A 20,893-nucleotide genomic window follows, 5' to 3' on the forward strand; every position below is an offset into this window, starting at 1 on the left:
GGGCTAAAGTTTCTTCATATCCTTGCCAAGATTTGATATTTTGGTATTATCTGTGTTTTTTTTATTATAACCATTCTAATAAGGTAGTAGCTTATTGTCGTTTTATTTTTTATTACCTTAATGGATAATTATAGCAATTATATTTTCACATGCTTATTAGCAATAAATACATCTTCTTAAGATTTGGGAAGATTTTGGATTAAAAAATTGTACCCATTTCTGTATGTCCTCATCTTTTGGGACTCCACATACAAGTATATTAAAATATTTGATGTTGTATCACTGGTCTTCAAGTTTCTGTTTAATTTTTTCAAGCTTTTGTGGTTTGGTTTTTTTGCTGTCTGTTTTTCAAAATGGTTGATTTTCATTGATTCATATTCAAGTTCATCAATTCTTTTTTCTAATGTCACACATCTGAAATTGACTAAACTCAGTTAATTTTTTAATTATAATATTCTAAATTTCACTTTTATTTCTTTACTACCCAATAGATCTCTAGTTATTGGTTTATTGTTACCACAATGTATTTCTTTACACTTTATTTCCTTTTTCTTTGAATATATTTATAATAGCCAATTTGAAATCTCTATAGAAACAAAGATGGGGGATGCTGAGTGGCTCAGCGGATGAGCATCTGCCTTTGGTTCAGGTCCTGATCCCAGGATCCAGGATCCAGTCTGGCATCGGGCTTCCCACAGGGAGCTTGCTTCTCCCTCTGCCTATGTCTCTGCCTTTCTCTCTGTGTGTCTCTCATAAATAAATAAAATAAAATCTTAAAAAAAGGAAACAAAGATGGTTTCTTTAAACTGTTCTTATTTTCCTAAGCATGGATCACAATTTCCTTTTGATTTCCATATCTCATTATATTTTTAGTTGAAAGCTGAGTATTTTGGTACTATATTTTGTCAACTCTCAAGACTGATATTTTCTCCCAAGGATTGTTTTTGTTGCTTTCTTTTTTTTTTTTCTCTTTGTTGTTTGATTTGCTTCCTTTTTGCTTCTCTTTAATTTTTTAAACATTTTTAGTTAAACTAGAGTTGACATAAAACACAATGTAGTTTCAAGTGTTTAAGATAGTGATTCAACAATTATATTCATTATGAAATGCTCACCACGTTAAATGTAGTTACCGTCTGTCACCATACAAAATAAAATTACATTATTGATTATATATTTGTAAAGTAAGCTCTGCACCCAGCATAGGGCTTCAACTCCTGACCTTAAGGTCAAGAATCACATGCTCTACCAACTGAGGCAGACAGGTTCCTCTTGATTATATTTCTTATGCCATACTTCTGTTGTTCCTTTTCTTAAATTGCTTTCATATACTAAGTCTGTGGATTTCATTTCCCTTGCAGTGGATAGTTATTGATATCTCTGTTCCACTTTATTTTATTATTAAATAATCCTTGCTTTTTACATTTAAGCCTAACTTTACTCCAGTTTTCCCTTCTTTCCATATAAATTAGTGGTTAGCCAATGATTATATAGAGGTTGTTAGAAAACAATGTAGGTAACATCTCAGCTTTGTCAATGGATCTGTGTTTGCATAGGGGAACGTGTTTAACGTTCAACATTGCCAAGTCATCACTTCTTTCTGGGCTCTTTGGAGTCTTCTGTGCATGTGTGAACAGCCATGAAATATACCAGGACCTTGTTAATAGCTTGGACACTGTCTCTTCTCCATTTCACAAGCACAACGCCACAGCCAGAGATACCCTTTCTCCAACCATGGACTGCAATCTCAGGTTAATCGAATGAGCTGTATCCCATCACTCACTTGTTGCCTGTGAGAAGTCACATCCACTGATGATGATACTGGGGGTGGATATTGCTCATTGCCCTAAATCTAATTCCCTTTTAACCTATAACAGAGAAGTTGCCAGTTCTCATACTTCCCCTACCCTGACAGGAAACTTCCGTCAACCAAGCTGGAAGGAGCAGGCCCAGGCCAATTGCCACAGATCCCCACAGTTCTTACTTATAATTCAGCAACTTTTCAAGCACAGATGTTTTTTAATTTGGTTTATGCCTTTAGTCAAATACTATAACACTAAAATGGTTGCTGCTGCCTATTTTTTTCCAGTTTTATTGCTAAAAGAGAAGACTTGTCAGTCTTTTCATTTGGCCACAGCTGGGAGTTCTATATCCTTACATCATCTTTTTTTCTAAGACCTAAACAAAATGTGATGTTAAAATTAAGGTATGTTTTTTTCAGTCTCCTAGGGCTGTCATCAGTGCCTAATTTAGTGGCAGTAGGTATATTTGTGTTGTGGATAAAGTTTTACCCACCCATTCTACATAAATTTATCTGTGATATTCCCTTTGAGAGCTAACCTCTGTAATTAATGGTTGAACTATCCAGTCTTGTCATCTGATTTGCTTCAGTTATTAAATTGGATAGTTTTTTTTTTTTCTCCCAGAATCTTCTTCATACATTATTTCTTCTATCCTATTTTTTTCCTCCAACTTAGTGTCCAAAGTACCTTTTATTATTTAGCAAAACAGATACATAACTTACATATTATGTAGTATTGCCAGAGTTGTTGAAAGAACCACTTAACTGGAACAATTTTTCACTATTTTTTTTTTTACACCTTTACAGGAAACAATTTCCTCCTAGGAGTATTTCTCAACCATTTCCAGGAATCCAAATAACCATATATCTGCTGGCCAAATATTTTATAATACTGCTTGATAAGGTTCAACTTACCTACCTATAGAATTTTTTTTTAATTTTACCAGCCTGTCCCTCTAGTAGTATTAGTACATGTGTAAAAGGGCGTATGATACTAATATATAATACTAATGCTAACACTAATACTAATATGTAAAAGGGTGTTTTCCTTCTAAATGGTTGATGATTTGGCATATTTATAAAACAATAAAGGTCTCTAGCACAGAGTTCATAAACTGGGCGCAGTAATGCCATAGAAGACAAGGCCATCAGTATGTGGCTTCATTCATTTAAGAATGTTTATATCCCATTTTGTAATAGGGAGGGAGGTGAAGAATAAGGCAATAACATAGGCCATTCAAATACTATTTATCAAGATCTTACTGGGATGAAGGAACTCAACATTAGTCATATGTTCATTTTTCTTCCCGAGGCTCTAGTACAATTTGTTTCTAATTTAGTGAAGACAGAATTCTAAATATTCCCCAAACTTAGTGGTGTATAGTACTTTGCCGTCAATCACAGCACACTGTTTTCTTTTCTTTCCCCAATTCATTAATATATTTACATCTTTTAAAAGTATTCTCACTAATAAATGACATTTATAGAAAACAATGAAATGAATTGAAAAGGCACAAATTCAACTTTTATCCATTCAACAAATATTTATTGAGTGCCATTTGTATGCCAGGCATGATTTTAGGTAGTGGATATGATGCAAACTAAACAAACTATTGACCATAGATGGTAGTCCATTGTTTTATCAACAGAGGTTTATTGAAGGCTGCTACACACCAGGCATGTGCTATGGTTGATATTCTGTTGATTTACAATCATATACATTTGAGATCATATATATACTTGGGAAATGAAATGTTACTGAGTCTCTGAGCCTAAGAACTCCCGGGAGTACCTAGGTGTCTCCCATGAGTCTGCTGATCACTCTTGGGCATAGCCTGTTGCTTTGTTGGCTAAGCTAGGGTTCTGTAGACTTGGTCTCAATGTACAGAGTAGCTGTACTGAGCCAAAATTTTGTAACTCCTGGGGCACAAGCAACCCGAGCTCAGTGTGCTGGAGGAAGAGTGCGGTCACATGACAAGTCATGACAGGTCACCATCTCAGAACACAAGGCTCCATTCCAGGGGCACCAACATCACATCCAGATCTCCGGCTCCACAAGCATTGAGGCTGTAAACGTAGAGGCAACCACACTGTTTTCAATGTGATTTAAATCTTTCCGTAAACTCCCTGTTATTCTCCCAGGATTCTGGGATAAGTGTACAAATCACTACAGGGATTGCACTCATAAAAATATATAGTAGTTTCCTTAAAAAGGCAAGATATATGAGCATACCCACAAGTTTCCATAGCCTCTGCACCACAATTATTAACAAATACTTAAAAACTCAAGCAAATAAAGGGAAGATGGTTTCAAGGTCACCAGTCATCCTATCAAGGTCCAACCATATGCCTTGTTCTTTGCTAAAAGGTTGTTTTTCTTTTTCTTTTACAATTGCCTAGCCAATAACTACAAATGAATATAAATGAATTATACAAATTTAATTGGAATCATCTCACTTTCAAGTGAGAACTGGATTCTGAAGACATGGATATAAGCAATTGTGAAGAACCCATAAAAAATTAAATGCAATGACCACCACCAGTGTGGTTATGGACTTAGCCTTATTTTTACAGCTATAAAGTATTTCTATTCTCCTGTAAGTGGGTGGATGGAGCAATTATATGCTGGAAACATTTTTTTTTCATCTAATGTTATAATATTGAAATCTTGATAATATTGTACCTGATAGCTAGTGAAAATTTATTCTGAAATTTCTATGTAAATAGTTCTTAATAGGAGTAGGGCTAATACTAATAGTAATAGCAAGCATTTTATATTACAGTAATAATCTCTTTGTACTTTAGCAAGAGTTTTTCATATGTTAAGCATTGTAGAGTCATTTAAAATCTTCTCTTAATTTAAAAAGTGTAACTATTTTAAAGGATAAAAGTCGAGGAAGAATTCCAAGGTTTAGCTTATCACTAGCTTAACACTACATTATCACAATGTATCAATACTACATTATAGTATTAAATCATTAATTGTAAAACAAAAATCTACTTATAATCTTTGAAAAAGTTAGATTCAAAAGAATGTTTATTTATCTTCAATATGTATGTCTGCTTAAGGCTTATAAATTCAAGAAATCTACAGAAACAATGTATTTCAAGGGGGATTGTTAAAGTAGCAACAATAACCTAAGGAAAATATTTTTGCAAGTAAAATTCCTAAGTCTAAAAAAGAAAAACAAGAATAGTGAACACCTAACCACAAATGTTAATGGATACAACGGCACAGAGAATGACATCTAGCATAACTTTATTTCTGTGTCAGACTCAAAGTCTCGTAAAGCGTGGACACTATCACCAGAAATTATTCCTTATTAGTAAAAGTTACTACATATTAGACTTCTTGAAGTAACGAAACCTCCTCAGAAGTCTTTAAAAATGTAGGAGTTCATAAAAATGTAGGAGTTCTAATCTTAATGATAGAGAACAAACTGAGGATTCATGGAGGGAAGTGGGTGGCGGATGGGCTGGCCGGGGGATGGGTATTAAGAAGGGCATTTGTTGTGATGAGCAATGAGTATTGAATGTCAGCGATAAATCACTGAGCTCTACTCCAGAAACCAATATTGCACTGTATGTTACTAACTAAAATTTAAATTTAAAAAAATGCAAGATAGTCACACCTCTTTTTCATGCCTTATTTATGGTTCTGCCCTAAGAAGATACAGTATGGCCTAGATAACCTTCCATGATTCATTCTCAGTTCAATCTAGTTATTTAGTGCTTATAGTGAGTGGTGTCCCAGCCATATAATTGTGAAACAATACGAAAAATCCAAAAAAAAGTCCTTGGCTTAATGTCATATACAGTTAAGACATGCCAGAGAAGGACTCCATAAGCTGTACTATTTTTGGAATATACCCTCAATAAGTCATTTAACACTTAGGAATAAAGAAAGCATCAAATTTTTCAAGCCACAGCAGTATTATAACCATTTAAGTGACCCACTTAATCACAAGAATCACAGGAATGTATAATTGCAGTGAAGTTTGAGTTAGAGGAATGACACTCTGAATAATATATTAAAAGATAGCCTGTTATTTAAAACTCCCATTCCAACCTATATTGGAATAACTTTCACCTATTAGTCTTTATAGTTGTAAAACTAATTTTTAAATTATATTTTTCTGGCCAGCTCTGGTGGCTCAGTGGTTTAGTGCCACCTTCAGCCCAGGGCCTGATCCTGGAGACCAGGGATCGAGTCCCACGTCCGGCTCCCTGCATGGAGCCTGCTTCTCACTCTGCCTGTGTCTCTGCCTCTCTCTCTCTGTATCTCTCATGAATAAATAAATAAAATCTTTAAAAATATATTTTTTTTCTGAGCAAGAAAAATCTTTCTGCTTCTTTAAAATAGATGTCTTGGTAATATATTTTTGTTGTTGTGGATATAAATGAAGACCATCCAAGGGAGAGTAAGCAAAGGCTATTTACTCAAAGCTTGCAAGGGAGTCAGCTACTATCACTTGCATTTGGCAAAAATACAAAGGCATATAGGTGATTGTAAAGAAGAGGCTAAGCTTCTAGTATGTCCTATTTGGACATTGTTGGTGTTAGGACACGGGAGTCTAGCTAACAAGAAATGGGTTATCCTATGTGGTTGGTCAGTGTAGTAGATTTGGCTTTCTCTGGTGGGTACTTAGTTGGAAACTGGGAGGGAAAAGAGAGGAGGGCAAAAGTGGGGGAAAACCGGTAGTGCTTGATCCAGTTGATCCTTTGAGCCTGATGCTTTCATATATGCTCTGGTCATTGCCTATTTGCATATTCATTATTTAGTCATGATGCTCATATTTTAATTTCCTGCCCGTTAAAACATATGTGTCTTTTATTTTTTAAATTTGTAAAAGATTTTATTTCTTTGTTTGAGAAAGAGCAAGCAGGAGAAAGAGCAGAGGGAGAGGGACAAGTAGATATTACAACTGAGGGCAGAGCCTACTCTAGGGCTTGATCAAACCACCCAGAGATCATGACCTGAATAGAAATCAAGTTTCAGGTGAGCACAGCCTCCAATATCTCTGTTTGCCTTCACCTGTTATATTACCTTTTACTCACTTCCAGGGAAAGTGCCAGACCAGTTTTTAATGCTTATGCCTTTGATGTGGGGATCAACCATGTGAATTCCTTTGGCCCTGAGATCGAGATGAAAGTGATGGAGTGCAAATTCCTAGCATAGGCTTAAGATGCAAATGATTCAGAGAGTTTTCACTCGCTGTCCTGTGTTTCTATGATTGTCATGGGGAGGACTTGCCTATGCAAACCCGTTGATTTCACGAAGAGCAAAGAACATGTGAGAAAACAGCCCTAAGACACGTGACTAAGCCCAACAAAGATTAGCTAAAACCAATCCTAGATCAATCAGATCCTCCAGATACTGTATGCTAATATTTTGATTTGAATGTATCTTTATAAAGGAAAGGCTAATATATATGTATTGAAAATTGCCCTGAAAATATGTGAATCTGGATGTATATAGGGAAATAAATTTCCCCATATTTCCCAGCGCTACTATAAAAAGCCTTAGTCTTCTGGGAGTCTTCATGTACCATGAGACTTAGATTCTTAGACAATCATCTAATGAACTGCTCTGACCTGAAGGGATAATAAAACTTCTTTTAACTCTCTGTGAAAACCAAATAGGTATAGCCTGGACTTTATCTCTAGGTTAACTCCACAGTGAGAGCATCTTGGCGAGTTATTTCCCTAATTATGTCAAAAGGGATGAAGCCACACAATGTGCCATAAAGGCTGAGACACATCAAATTTTCTGGCTACTAGAGAGATTTTACTTACATATTTACATATCATTGGTTGGGAGTAAGGACTCAGGCCAATTACTTTTCCAAAAAGACCTTCACTTGGGGTGGGGAGGCAAGTGGGAGTTGTCTCCTTTCTCTTGTAAGCAGAGGACAACACATTTTTCAGGCTCCTGGCACTAGGGAGTATTTGGCTACCTGTATAGGAAAATCTGCTATTGATTCTCATCATGCTATATCAGAAGTAACCATGAGAACAAAGGGGGCCAACACATTTATTATTTACTGTGAGGTAATAAATAATAAATCTATCTCTGACCCAGGATACCGTGTGTATGCATTCAGGATAAAATTAATAAAGATGAATACTCATTTGCAACAATCTAGCTTAATTGTGTTGAAATAAGATAAAATTTAATCCTTAAAAACATTAATATCTTTAGCTTTTATATCTGAGACAGTTCTACAAATGCCATATGCTCCGGGACTTTTAGAAAAATTATAGAAGTATTTCTATGCAGTAAGCGGCCAAAAGGAAGCAATCCTTAAACCAAGTAACCAATAGGATAGAAGTTAGGATGAGGTATGATAGATGCTGGCAAAACATATTGGAGAAAGAACATGGAAAATAAGATACTGATAAGCCAGTAAAGTTCAGTTCAATAAAATTTAAACTAAAATATATAGCTGAAAAATCCCATTTCCATATGTAAATGAATTCAAGGAAAACATAACATGAACAATGATACTATATTGTAGGCCCAGAATAAAGCTTAATGTGTTTTAAATAAATAATTAGTAAATTAAGAGCCCCCAAATATAGAGTAATAATGTAGAAGTGTAGTGAGTCAGAGAGTGATAAATGGTTCAGGAAGAGACTGAGCCAGCAGATAATTTGATTGACACTTTCAGGGCCTCTGAGATTGAAATCATAGATGAGAAGTAATTTATCATTAAATCACAGAACCATGGACTCAGGATTGAAGTTTTTAAAATGCAAACTATGATGAGCAACACGTAAATCTGAGGACTTGTGTATTTTTCAATTCAGTTCCTGTTTAAAGGTCATGGAGAGTCCTGACCCATTTTGGAAACAAAAGGCCATATTTATAACACCCACCTGTTTCAAGCACATTTTTCAAAGTTCAGTTAAAGAGAAGGGATAAGAGTAGATAACACAGAGCAGAATCTCCTTCAGCCAACCAAAGGGAACAAATTGACTGCAGGAGTGAATGAAACAAAAATAAAGACTTAGGAAATAATGAAAAATACAATGAACTGAGGAGCTTGGTAAGCTTCTTAAAAGAGAAAAAGGCAGAGAAGAATTCTGAGAAGCCAGAGCATTGAGGGTAGTGTAGTAAGCTGAGCCATAGTTTAGACTTTTTTTTTTTTCTGGCCCTGAAAAGTCATCCCCATAATTGCAAATGATCCTGAGCTTTCTAGGTAAGCATTTGGCCATTTGATTGCTTGCATTAGGGAAGTGAAATACATTTTACATGGTATTATGACAATTAGAGTGGTTTTATATTTGATTTGGTTCAAGGGATTAACTATATATATATAGTTCATTATTGTTATGTAATGTATGTAATAAATATAATAAATAACATAATTGTATGATTATATAATTATTTATATATAATATACTAAATACTATAACTTTATATAATAAATAGGGAAATAGATAATATTATCTATAAAATCTACTATAGCTATATGTATAATACCTTCTATTATCTCTATGTATAATGTATTACATATATCTTATTAAATAAGGTTTCTGGTTATGGGTGATACAGAGACAATTAGAATGTTCTGAAAAAAAAAGAATAACCAGGTACACATTGCATTTACCAGTTTGGGACTTAATACCATCTAAGAGTGCTTCATCTTCAAGCCCACAAAACATTGATTCTAAGGTTAATGACTTCAGTGAGTGAATTTTGTCTCTCTCTCCTGCTCTGCCTCTCTACCTTCTCCCCTGAACTTCTTTGAAGATAATAAAGACATTTGTAAAAATTTGTAGGAAACATAAATTCTGGAGATCACATACATTAAAACACCTGGTTACAGACTTTGTTTTGTTATAGACAGGTGACATGACTCTTAGTTGATGTCCAAAATTCAAATCCAGAACATTAATTCCTTTTTATGTTTATTCTTGAAATGATGTTATGATTGTGATTCACTTTTCATAGATATCATAAGGGTAGTTCTTGGTCTGTAAAGAGTTCCATTATATAAGGTGTCTACATAGCTTGAGAACATTAAAGTCCATATTTCCAATCTTATAGATAAAAAAGAAAACTGAATGGAAAAATACATATTTGTCAAATGTGATCACTGTTTCCTGTAATGATTCAAAGGCCATAGAAGATAATTCAAAATATATTTCCTAATTATGCAAATCAATAACTGTAGTTATATCCAAGATTTTGTTGTTCCTCCAGTTTTTCTGCATGCTGATCAGCTACCTTGATTTTGTTTTCTATGATTACAGGCTCTACTATACTTGCAGATGAGCATGCCCACCTAAAACTATAAAGACACTTAATTGAGGCTAGGAAGTCTCAGTACTTCAAAGTCAAAAGAGCATTATAACAAAAACAGTGGATGAAAACTTTTAGTAGAAAAAATAAAATCTGCTAAAGGTCTGTTGAATTCAGTTGCTTAAGAGGTCAAATGAAAGTGTAAATCACACTTAAAAAATAAAAACTGGTCATCACTATGCACACTAACATTTTCTCTCTTGGATCTTAAATAATTTGAGGAATAAATTGAATGCCATTTGCATCTTCTTTATAAAGAAAAACCTGCCGCTATTTTTAACCAGTATTTCATTGTAAAATTTGTTTTTCTCTCTTCTTTGTTTTTCTCACTTCAAATTTCTATTAACTTTAATTGATTTTATCTTATTTGCAAGTTTATTTGGAAAGCAGTAAAAAGAATACTAGCTGAGTAAATAAACCTTTCACAGTTACAGCTTTAATGTGCATTTTGAAAGCGACGAGTAAATAACTATTTCTCTTCTATTTAAATACAGAGGCCTAACATATTCTAGATCTTTGAACTATTGAGCTATCTGTGCCCCCATATAATATTTTTATGGAGCCTTAATGTATGAGAAACAAAAACCAAAAAATTACTTCAGCAAATTAAATTATCCAAAATGGGACAGTTTTAAAATATAATCTTAATATATAGAAATTGGCCTCTTTATTATAATTATACAAGTCCATTGTTTAAGCTTAGATTCTTAAACCAATATATATCCAACTACTAAAGTAATCCATTTGATAATCAGATTATCAACAAACTAAAATATTTACTTTTAAACTGTGCTATGAAGATATTACAGGCATAATCTTTTGTCCAAAGCTAAATATATATAGATGTATTCAATAATTACAATTTTTCAATACATTCAGAACAATTATAAATCAAATTACTAAATCTATTCTAAGAAAAAAAAAACAGACAACTTAAGGCAATTCTGGCATAGAAGTCTTGTGAAATTACTATTGCCTTTGGTTTTCAAGTGTTTGGATTGCTAGGTTAAACTTAGCAATAACCCTTTCCTTAGTATTCACCAAAGGGAGGTGGCGGAGAATATTTTTTTTTTTAATTTAAAGTATTTTTAAACTTTGTTTCTGATTTCTGTAGAAATGCATGAGGTGACTTATATCCTTAATATTTTTTTAAATATCCCTGTAATCTTCACTAAGTAATGAGAGAAGCATTACTTAAAAGTCATTGTTACTACCCAATAAATGTGTGGGTTGCTAATTTTTCCCGTGAAGTAGAAATAATCTATAAATTGTTTAAAATTTACATAGGAGGCAGAGGTGAGATAAGTCCAGGAGAATTCATCATTCACTAATATAACTTAGGAAAACACTTTCACTGGAAGAGTTTTTTTTTTTTTTTAATATTTCATTTATTTATTTGAGAGAGAGAGAGAGAAAGAGAGAGCAAGCACATGCATATGTGAATGAGGGGAAGGGCAGAGGCAGAGAATCAACCGACTCCACACTGACGGAGCATCCTGCCTTAGAGTTGGATGTCAAGACTCCGAAATCTTGACTTGAGCCAAAATCAGGAGTTGGATGTTTAACCAAATGAGCCACCCTGGCACTCTTCACTGGAAGTTTCACACAATTATCAGAGTATATTCCCCAACTGGAACTTAAATCTCTAACTTTACTGTTTTCTCCAGTTTCTAATACTACACAAATTACATTTCCTCTAATTCTTCTTATATTCTGTCAATATTTGAACATTTTATCTCTTCTGAAATATAACTTAATCTGTATAATCTTTCCTACATTATGCTTTGTTCTGTTCAATATTCCTTATCTAAATTTGGAATTTTAAAAATTTCTAAAAACCAAAAACTTTGTTTATAACATCTAGCAGGGGAAAAAGAAGTCTTTTCCTAAATAGAATTTGATGGCATATGGTTATGAGGCTATGAATGATCTTTATTTCTTAATTTGAATGTTAACACATAATGTTTTACTGATGAATAATTCATATGTTTGTTCAGAGCATCTTACCCACAATGCTCTGGAAGTGTTAGGTTAATAAACATAAATAAACATTTAAATTTAAATTTAAACAGGGTTCATTAATAAACCAATCAATCTATATTGAAGATGATACATTCACCAGATAACTTGCAGAGGTAAGAATATTTATATTACAATTGAGAAAGGATAAGAATATCAGATAAAATTCATTATTTTAAAAATACAATGGAAACATGTACATATAGTTTAGAATTCATGACATGGTATACATCTTGTAAGAGAATGACTATCAATACACATTTCTTTGGATTAAATCTCCACCTATATTAATTCAATCTTCTTATTACTCAAGCCTGAATAAGTCTGCAAAAGGAAGAATACATGTTTTTGCTTAGACTTTAAAGTGTTGGGGATACATTTATGCATGTTATATTTATATTCTTTTATGCAGCTTCCTGAGCTCAATGAAAACTTAAAAATTAAAGCCAACAACCAGGAAATTTAATTCTCTGCATGTCTCCTTGCCATTTGTGTGCATGTGTATGTGTGTGTTTGTATCATGTATCTCTTTCTGTGTGTATAAAGTTAGAAAAATATATATATGTTTATTCACATTTGGATGTTTGATGAATATTTTAGGACTGTGCATAAAGAAATAATTTAATTGTAATAAGGGTTAGTACTCATTTACTATAATTAAACTATCATATATGATTTATTTCACAGCCCAATTATTTTCAGAGATGCATTTTATAAATATTATTTCTAGAAGGATAACACAAAAAGGAAGAAAAATCTTAATACCATAAACTGATAGACATCTTTTTCTCTGCCACAGTTTATATGTAACATTAAGCACAGTGAAATTTTAATTAATTTCAAGCTTTCTAGCCATAATATGAAACTTTATTTAATGGAAATTCTTCCTGAATTATTTTATCTGATTGAATTATAAGAAAAAACAGCACACTTAAACTCTCATCAAATGATGTACTTGCACTAATTAGATTCTATTAGGTTAAGTAAAAATAAAAAAGGTTATCAATGTATTATGATGGTTATGACCATATGTTGTATCAAATTACTATGCATAGCCTGAACATTGAAATTTAGAGAATGTATTTAGCACATACTGCTCTGTTGTTCAAACAAACAGAAGTATAAACTAGTTGTGTTAAGTTGGGGAGGGGGCCTAAAAGAAGGAAATTATTCAACTTAATATTTGGATAATTTGAATGAATGGAATATCATAATTTCTTGTAGTATTTTTGAACTTTAAGTCTCAAAATATCCAAAATAGAAACATGTAAAATTAACAAATAAATATAGAAGATGAATAGATAGATGATAGGTAATAGATAGATAATGTAAATAGATATTTTCTGCTATATTTCACTCATAAGTGGTTAGCTTTCTTAAATTTGATAATCTTTGTGAAGGAATGTTTCATACTTATTTGTGCAATCTCTGGGGCTTATTTTGTATCTGACTTCTTCATAGATATATCCCTTTCTTCTAATGCTGAGTGTTATTGGAAGGAAGGTGGGTAATTTCTGCTCTTGCTATAGGTGAGGGTAACTCAGAGGCCCTACTTGGGCTATCCAAGTCTCTATTCCTTTCTTGCCTCATGCTCAGGTCTTTAGTGCTTCTTTTCGTTTGTTCATTTACTTATCTGGGGTTGGAACAGGAGCAGTTCTCTGGCAATTTTACTTTCCTTTGCTGAGAGCAGCAATCCCTCAGAGTGCATCCTATATGGAGGCTGGTTTTGGAGGCAGTGGGTCCCTCAGACATGCATTTACCTATTATTATGGGAGAAGAATGATCATATTCATCAAATTATTTATATATATTTTTAAATAAGAAAGACAACTTTAAAAATGGCCAATAAAACTCAGTCTGGGTGGTATAGGCTATCTAAATACACTTCTTCTTGGAACAAAAATTTAGAAAGACTTATTAGAGGGAAAATTTTGGTGATATCTGTAGATCATTATATTTCTTATTATAGTATGTAGAATTTATTCTTATGTTAAATTATTTATTATTAGAATGTCTATTTACACTTTTATTATAATTTATTAAAAAGGTAAAATTATTTAACATTACCATTTTCTATGAATAAATTATCTGCAATATATATGAAAATATTTTAAAGATTATGTATATTGTTTTAAATGAATTTGTTAAACTTTTGGATATTTAGTTTGATAAATTAGAAATGTCATGAATGGTGAGGAGATAATGGATAAAAATATTATGCATGTAAAATTTGAAAAGATGAGAATATTCATTCAGCTAAACTAGAAAACACATTTTTGTTCGACTCTTAGATAATATGACTGAAACGAAATAATTTGAGCTTTGAGGTTTTACTGAAGAAGACTAAATATTTGAGGGATGTGATAAAAGGATTTGCTAACTTATCGGAAAAAATGATTAGCTCTGCTAAGAGGAAATAAGAGATGTATAATATACATATGTAAACAGTAAAAAACATTGAACCATAAGTAAAATAACTTTAAAATATTGTGAAGGAAAGAATGTAAGTCATTTATCAGGCATTTTGTTTTTCACTTATAGGTTACTTGTAAGTGAGTGATTGGAAAAGATACATTGCAATTAAAGTCCAAACCTTTATCAAGGAAAATTTTAAGACAACCTCACTAAGAATCAATGTTCAAAATATTGAAAATCAAAGAGTGGAAAGGTTTGGTGTACCTGATGAAAAAAAAAAGTGATTTAAAAATCCTAGGTTTTCGTGCAAGTGGGCAAAGTGCAAAGATAGTGATACTTACATAAAGCAGAGAGATGTGGCTAGAAGCATGTTGAAATAGAGCATAGTTAATAAAAAGAAGCCTCTATTTAATATGATGATTAAACAAGCAGGCTCTGAACTATACATGTGTTCTTATGCTACCTCTCATTTTTTATGCAAATATCTCTATGGAAGAGTGATTTTATGCTATTTCCCCATCCATTAGATAACACTACCTATTTCTACAGAATTTTGAGGATTAAATGAATTAATGTTATCTGAAACACATAGAAAAGTCCCTTGATCATATTTATGTTGAGCAAATATTGCTTATAAATAATATATATATATATTTATGTTCTCATACCTTAATATTGAAGGCAATGCTCTTTGATTATAAATTGAATACTAAAGTTACAAGACAACAGAATATCAGAAAATAGGACTTGATAACACATATGTAAATACTTTACAATCTAGATTATGTATGTAAATAGTCTATTTTTGTTGAGTTTCATTCTATCTTTCTGACATCAGATAGTCACAAAAGCTGTCCTACTGAAAACACAATTGTCCTGATTAGAGCGAACAAAATATATTTTGAAACAGCTCATGGAAACATTATTGTGTCACACAATTGTCGTGGATTGATTCTGAAGAAAGACTACAAAATTGACTTGCAATTCAAGCTTATTTATACATAAATATGATGGAACAAGGGAAATAAATTGATAGTGTGTACAGCAGAAAAAATATATGTTGGCTACCAGGGACGTTTCACACACACACACACACACACACACACACACACACACACACACAAGATTACTAGATATTGTAGGTTGAGTTGGGTCTACCCACTACTGCTACCACCAATTCATATGCTAATTTTGTGCCCCCAGTACTTCAGGATGTGATCTTATTTGAAAATATCATCATCAAAGATGTAATCAGTTAAGATGAGGCCATTACCGTGGGTTGTCACCCAATGTCTAATGTTCTGATAAAAGAGGAAATGTGGACACAGTGACGTACAACAGGGAGAACGCCATGTGGAGGATAAAGTAGAGATTAGCATAATGCTTCTACAAAGAATGCCAAAGACTTGCCAGCAGACCACCAGAGCTTAGGCAAGTTGCCAAGAACAGATTCTCATAGCCCTCAGAAGGAACCAACACTGCCAAGACTGGCTCTGGACCTACAGCTTTAAGAATTGTGAGACAATACATTACTTAAGGCACCCATTAAGTGGTGATATGTTTTGATAGCCCTAGCAAGCTCATATCCTAGATATTGAGGAAACATCAAGTCTTTGATAATTAGGAATTATATATATTATATATATAATTATATATAATTATATAATATATAATAATTATTCCTAATTGAATAATTATATAATATTCAATATAATTAAATATTATATAATTATATAATGATAATTATTTCCTAATTGATAATTAGGAAATTATATATATATGTAATATATATATATTACAGATATATATAATCTTTTGGCATAGGGGTAGTCTAATGTACTAGATAATTATTATTTGCTTATTCCTGATAAAATACTGATGATACCAGGCCTTCTTGGAGAGTCTAATAGACTATACATAATCTTTTAGCATATGGGCCCAATTTAATATTGAAACTGTGAGTGACCTTGGGATGCCTGGGTGGCTCAGCGGTTTAGTGCCGCCTTCAGCCCAGGGCATGATCCTGGAGTCCTGGGATTGAATCCCACACCGGGCTCCCTGCATGGAGCCTGCTTCTCCGCCTGCCTGTGTCTCTGCCTCTCTCCCTCTCTCTGTGTCTCTCATGAATAAATACAACCTTGAAAAAAAAAAAAGAAAAAAAAGAAACTGTGAGTGACCTTGAGTTCAAAGCAACACCGTGGGTATCAAATTTGTTGTGTTTCCTTGAAAATGTAAAATACCCAGCTGTGCTTCTGTGAACACTGTATGCTGCCCAGGGTGTTCTGACACACTTTTGTACAAAGAGATATTAGTAATAGCTTTTTGTCCCTGACTGTCTGCCGTATAACAATTCTTTAGTACATTTATTTGAACTTTCACACCAACAATGCAAAAATGAAACAAAAAAATATTTGACTTAAAGGCCCTTCCTTTTCCCATTATGCTAAGACCACCCTTCCATAACACAGAGTTCCTCAAAGGACAGAGAAACCACAGGCAAGACGAATTGACGATCAGAACTCTTAACCAATAGGAGCTTACTAATGAAAGCTACATTTGAAAATATCAAATTTCTGGCAAAGCCTATTGTGGATAGTTACCAGTTCCTCCCCACTGTACCTATAAGACTGTCTTAAAGGAAGTGAGTCCCAAGTTCCATTGTCTACCTAAAGTTTAATTGGCGATATAGAACAGAGAGAGTTTCTTTTCATATTTGTCAGTGAACTAAGAAACAATTTATTGCTAGAAAGCTTTTTACATTTAGAAATATTTGATAAGATCTCATGACAAAGAACATTCTGGAACAACTGTTTACTGCATTTCTGCATTAAGGGATGAGGACCATATAAGGAGAGTTCAATGGCAGAAATAATAGTGCCATTTTTAAGGCACTAAATGCCTACCACAAAAATAATGAACTTTAGTAATATTTCATGTGCAGATTGACTCTGGAGTCCATAGAAAATCTCCTATCATATAGGCATGTATCACATAGCAAGATGAGATTTTCTGAGGAAAAAAAGCAGGAATCCCCAAAATGTCACAACAACAACAAAAAGTATCAAAAGCATCCTCAATTTCCTAATATCTATGTCAAGAGGTAAATTTGCATTGTTCTATTCCAAACACATACAAATAAAATAATGATATAACTCGTACACTCAAGGTAACAAAGCAAATAAATAGTGGACTCAGGTCCAAAGTCATGGTCTCGCGTCAAACTGTAAGACATCACATGCTACTGTTCTCATCTTGGCATTTGAACAGCTACTTTGGTAGATAGATTGTTTTCTCAGTAGACTTTATATTGACTTTCATTGAATAAATTATATATAAGGTGTCATAAATATTTTAATTGCTTTATGTACATTAGGATGATATCAGACACAGACATTTATGTTTAAACACAATCTTAATGCAATCTGTTTCTTCTCTTACTGCGTATAGGAATATTCTAATAAGACATGCCAAGCTTGTGATGTAAAAGGATAAACAAGTGTTTCACACTATTTAGATGATCCATAGACATAATTCCAAATATGTATACACTGTCTAGGCCTGTAAATATAACTGATTAAGGAATTATATTAGCCAGTCAGTCAAAAAATCAGTCACCTTTATATTTAGGTAGAGAATGCTCTGTACCTTCAGAGCCATAGAATGTTTGCTTGGCCCATCTTTATCCTCATTCTCTATTTGAGTCACTTATTTTAATCTGTCTTATTCTTCAATTTATGACCAAAAACAAATCTTTCAAGGTTTTCAATGACTTTCTAAAACTAGATTAATAAGATTTACTTAAACTTTAACACTCTTGACATAGTTCCAATTTTAGATTCCCTAACTGTTCATAAATTTATTTCTCTACTTCTAATCTTGAACCCCAGAAACTATGAGTAGTGACTTTCTCTCCTCTATTATGCAAAAATGTTTGCCACAAATTAATGATATTTTATCTTATTTACATGCTTATTCTCTATTTTTATCTATTGGCTCTAAACCCTTTGAGAATAGGGTTTGAGATTAGGGTCTCATTTTTTTGTTACAACTTGAAGCATAGTAATAATGACGTAGATATGTGCTAAACTAATTGAAAAAATAATAAAATGCCTTTAGAATTTAACATTATTGTTCACATCTTTTCATAATTCTGCCCTTAATTTATCCTAGGCCACCCCATTGTTTTGGCTCCACACCTAGCATACTTACTATTTCTTTCATGAACCCATTTTCCTTTTCTGTTCTATTGATCATATTTTCTTTAAAGTTTCTGATTTTTCTTCCTCATTGTGTAGACTCTTTCCCTTAATATTTCTATTCCTATTTCTTTACATGGCCTGATCTACAATTTTCAGCTAAGTACCTCTTCTCTTTGACTATGTCTCTATAATAATTCACAGTTGTCTTACAGTCTTTTGAGGATTAATGCTAGAAATAGCTAGCTTTTATTTCTTATCTGTATGATTGAGGACTTGGCTCAGCTAAGCCCCTCATTTGGGAAAGTAGCTAAATGAACAAATCCTTTCGCTTTCTTTTTCACTCACACACACAGGTTCTTTGAAAAAAAAATTAAAATAATGTAAAAAGGAGAGGGAAATTAAAAAAAAAAAAAAGGACATGTAGCCAGGCCAAATTGAAAAGAGATAGTATTGCGGATCAAGAGAGATATCTGGAAAGTTAGAAAAGAAAAGCCACTATTACACAAGACAGTTCTCTGACACTTGTATTTTATTTGTATGGTCTTATGAAGGTAGAAGACAGATTAAACATCTGAGTTTTGTTTGTTTTTCTCTCTCACATTGACACAAATGTCATAGATCTAAGACCATCAAGTGAACAGGTACTAGAAGTTAACCTATGTGGTTCTGTGAGGGGTTAGGGGAATATAAAGAACATTGACTTAAACCTGAACAGAAAAAAGGAAAAAGTAAAGGAAAAGAAAGTAATGACAATAACAAAAGCCTGAGAAGTTTCAGACACAGATGATAACTTCAAGCTAGAAAAATAGAACAAAAACACACCAACCAAAATCATTTGCTGGACATTCACTTAGAAGAAACGTGTGAATAGAATCAGGTTAACAAAATATCCCCCATTCCAAAGCCATTGAAGTTGTGTTTAATTTAAAAAAGAAAAAGAAGAAGAATATGCTAGCCATACCCCCTAGAGTAGTAGACAAAGATGACTGTATTAGAAGTGCGTAATATATGCTTGGCTCAGTATGGTGGAATGTAAGTCTTACTACAATTCATGCAGTCAGTACAGAGGAAAATGTTATTTGAACAAATTCTGAAAAATACCCTGCATTACTATTGTTGGAGGGAAATACCTTGAGATAACATCGAGATACTTTAGGAGAAGAGGAAAATGTCTTCAAATGTAGATTCTCTTCTGTACTAACTCATGTCCTAGAGGTTGCAAGAAAACCTCATGATGTCAGGATTTGTTTTTTCCAGCTGCAGTGAAATCTAGAGACCAGAAGTTAAGTAAAAACTCGAGCAATGAACAAGGATGTAGTAGAATAAGCTAAGTAAAAATAGCAAGATTCTATGACGATGAGCAGGAAAAAGTAAAGCTTGAATAAGTAAGAAGCGGTTCCAGGAGCGTTCTACTGCCCTGACTATAGTCAAAACATATCGTTCTGTTTTGGCTGGCCTTATAGATAATGTAAAAAGTTGATCTTTCCATTCGTAGCATATGTCCAAGAATACATATATGTATACACTTAATAAATCATAGCAAAATCACATTAAGTCAATAAAAATAATTTCCACAAGTTAAAATATGTCTGAAAATAAGTAGATAGAGAAAAAGTGAACAGTAAAACTAATTCATCTGTCACAAACAAAATGCTCTATTCTGAACCTTAGTGGTCAAAAGTTACCCACTACTAAAATAGTAGTGCTTCTGAAAAGATATAGTGGTGTGTGTGTGTGTGTGTGTGTGAACTCTAGTCCAATGTGGGGCTCAAACTCATGACCTCAAGATCAAGAGTTACATGCTTTATGGATTGTGCTAATCTGGGTGTTCCTGGATGAAGTAATTTTTAACAAAATTGCATCAACACAGGTTCATAATTATCATGCTTTTTATATTTTAGGAGACATAATTAAAATATGATTTCAGTTTTCACCTAACATGGTAAAAATAAGTTATATTTTCATTATGTTAATTTAATTAAAATACAATAGGATTTAATTCATTTCATTAAGAGTTTCGTATATTATTAATATATGTATACATTAATATGAGTTCATTTAATTTAAAGTATTCTGTTTGTAAAGTGTACTTTTATGTTATTTTGGTAAGGAAGTTAATCTGGTATCACTTTTTAGTGGACATTTTGACAATAC

This window comes from Vulpes vulpes, chromosome 4 (genome assembly GCF_048418805.1).
Source record: "Vulpes vulpes isolate BD-2025 chromosome 4, VulVul3, whole genome shotgun sequence".
Lineage (NCBI taxonomy): Eukaryota > Metazoa > Chordata > Mammalia > Carnivora > Canidae > Vulpes > Vulpes vulpes.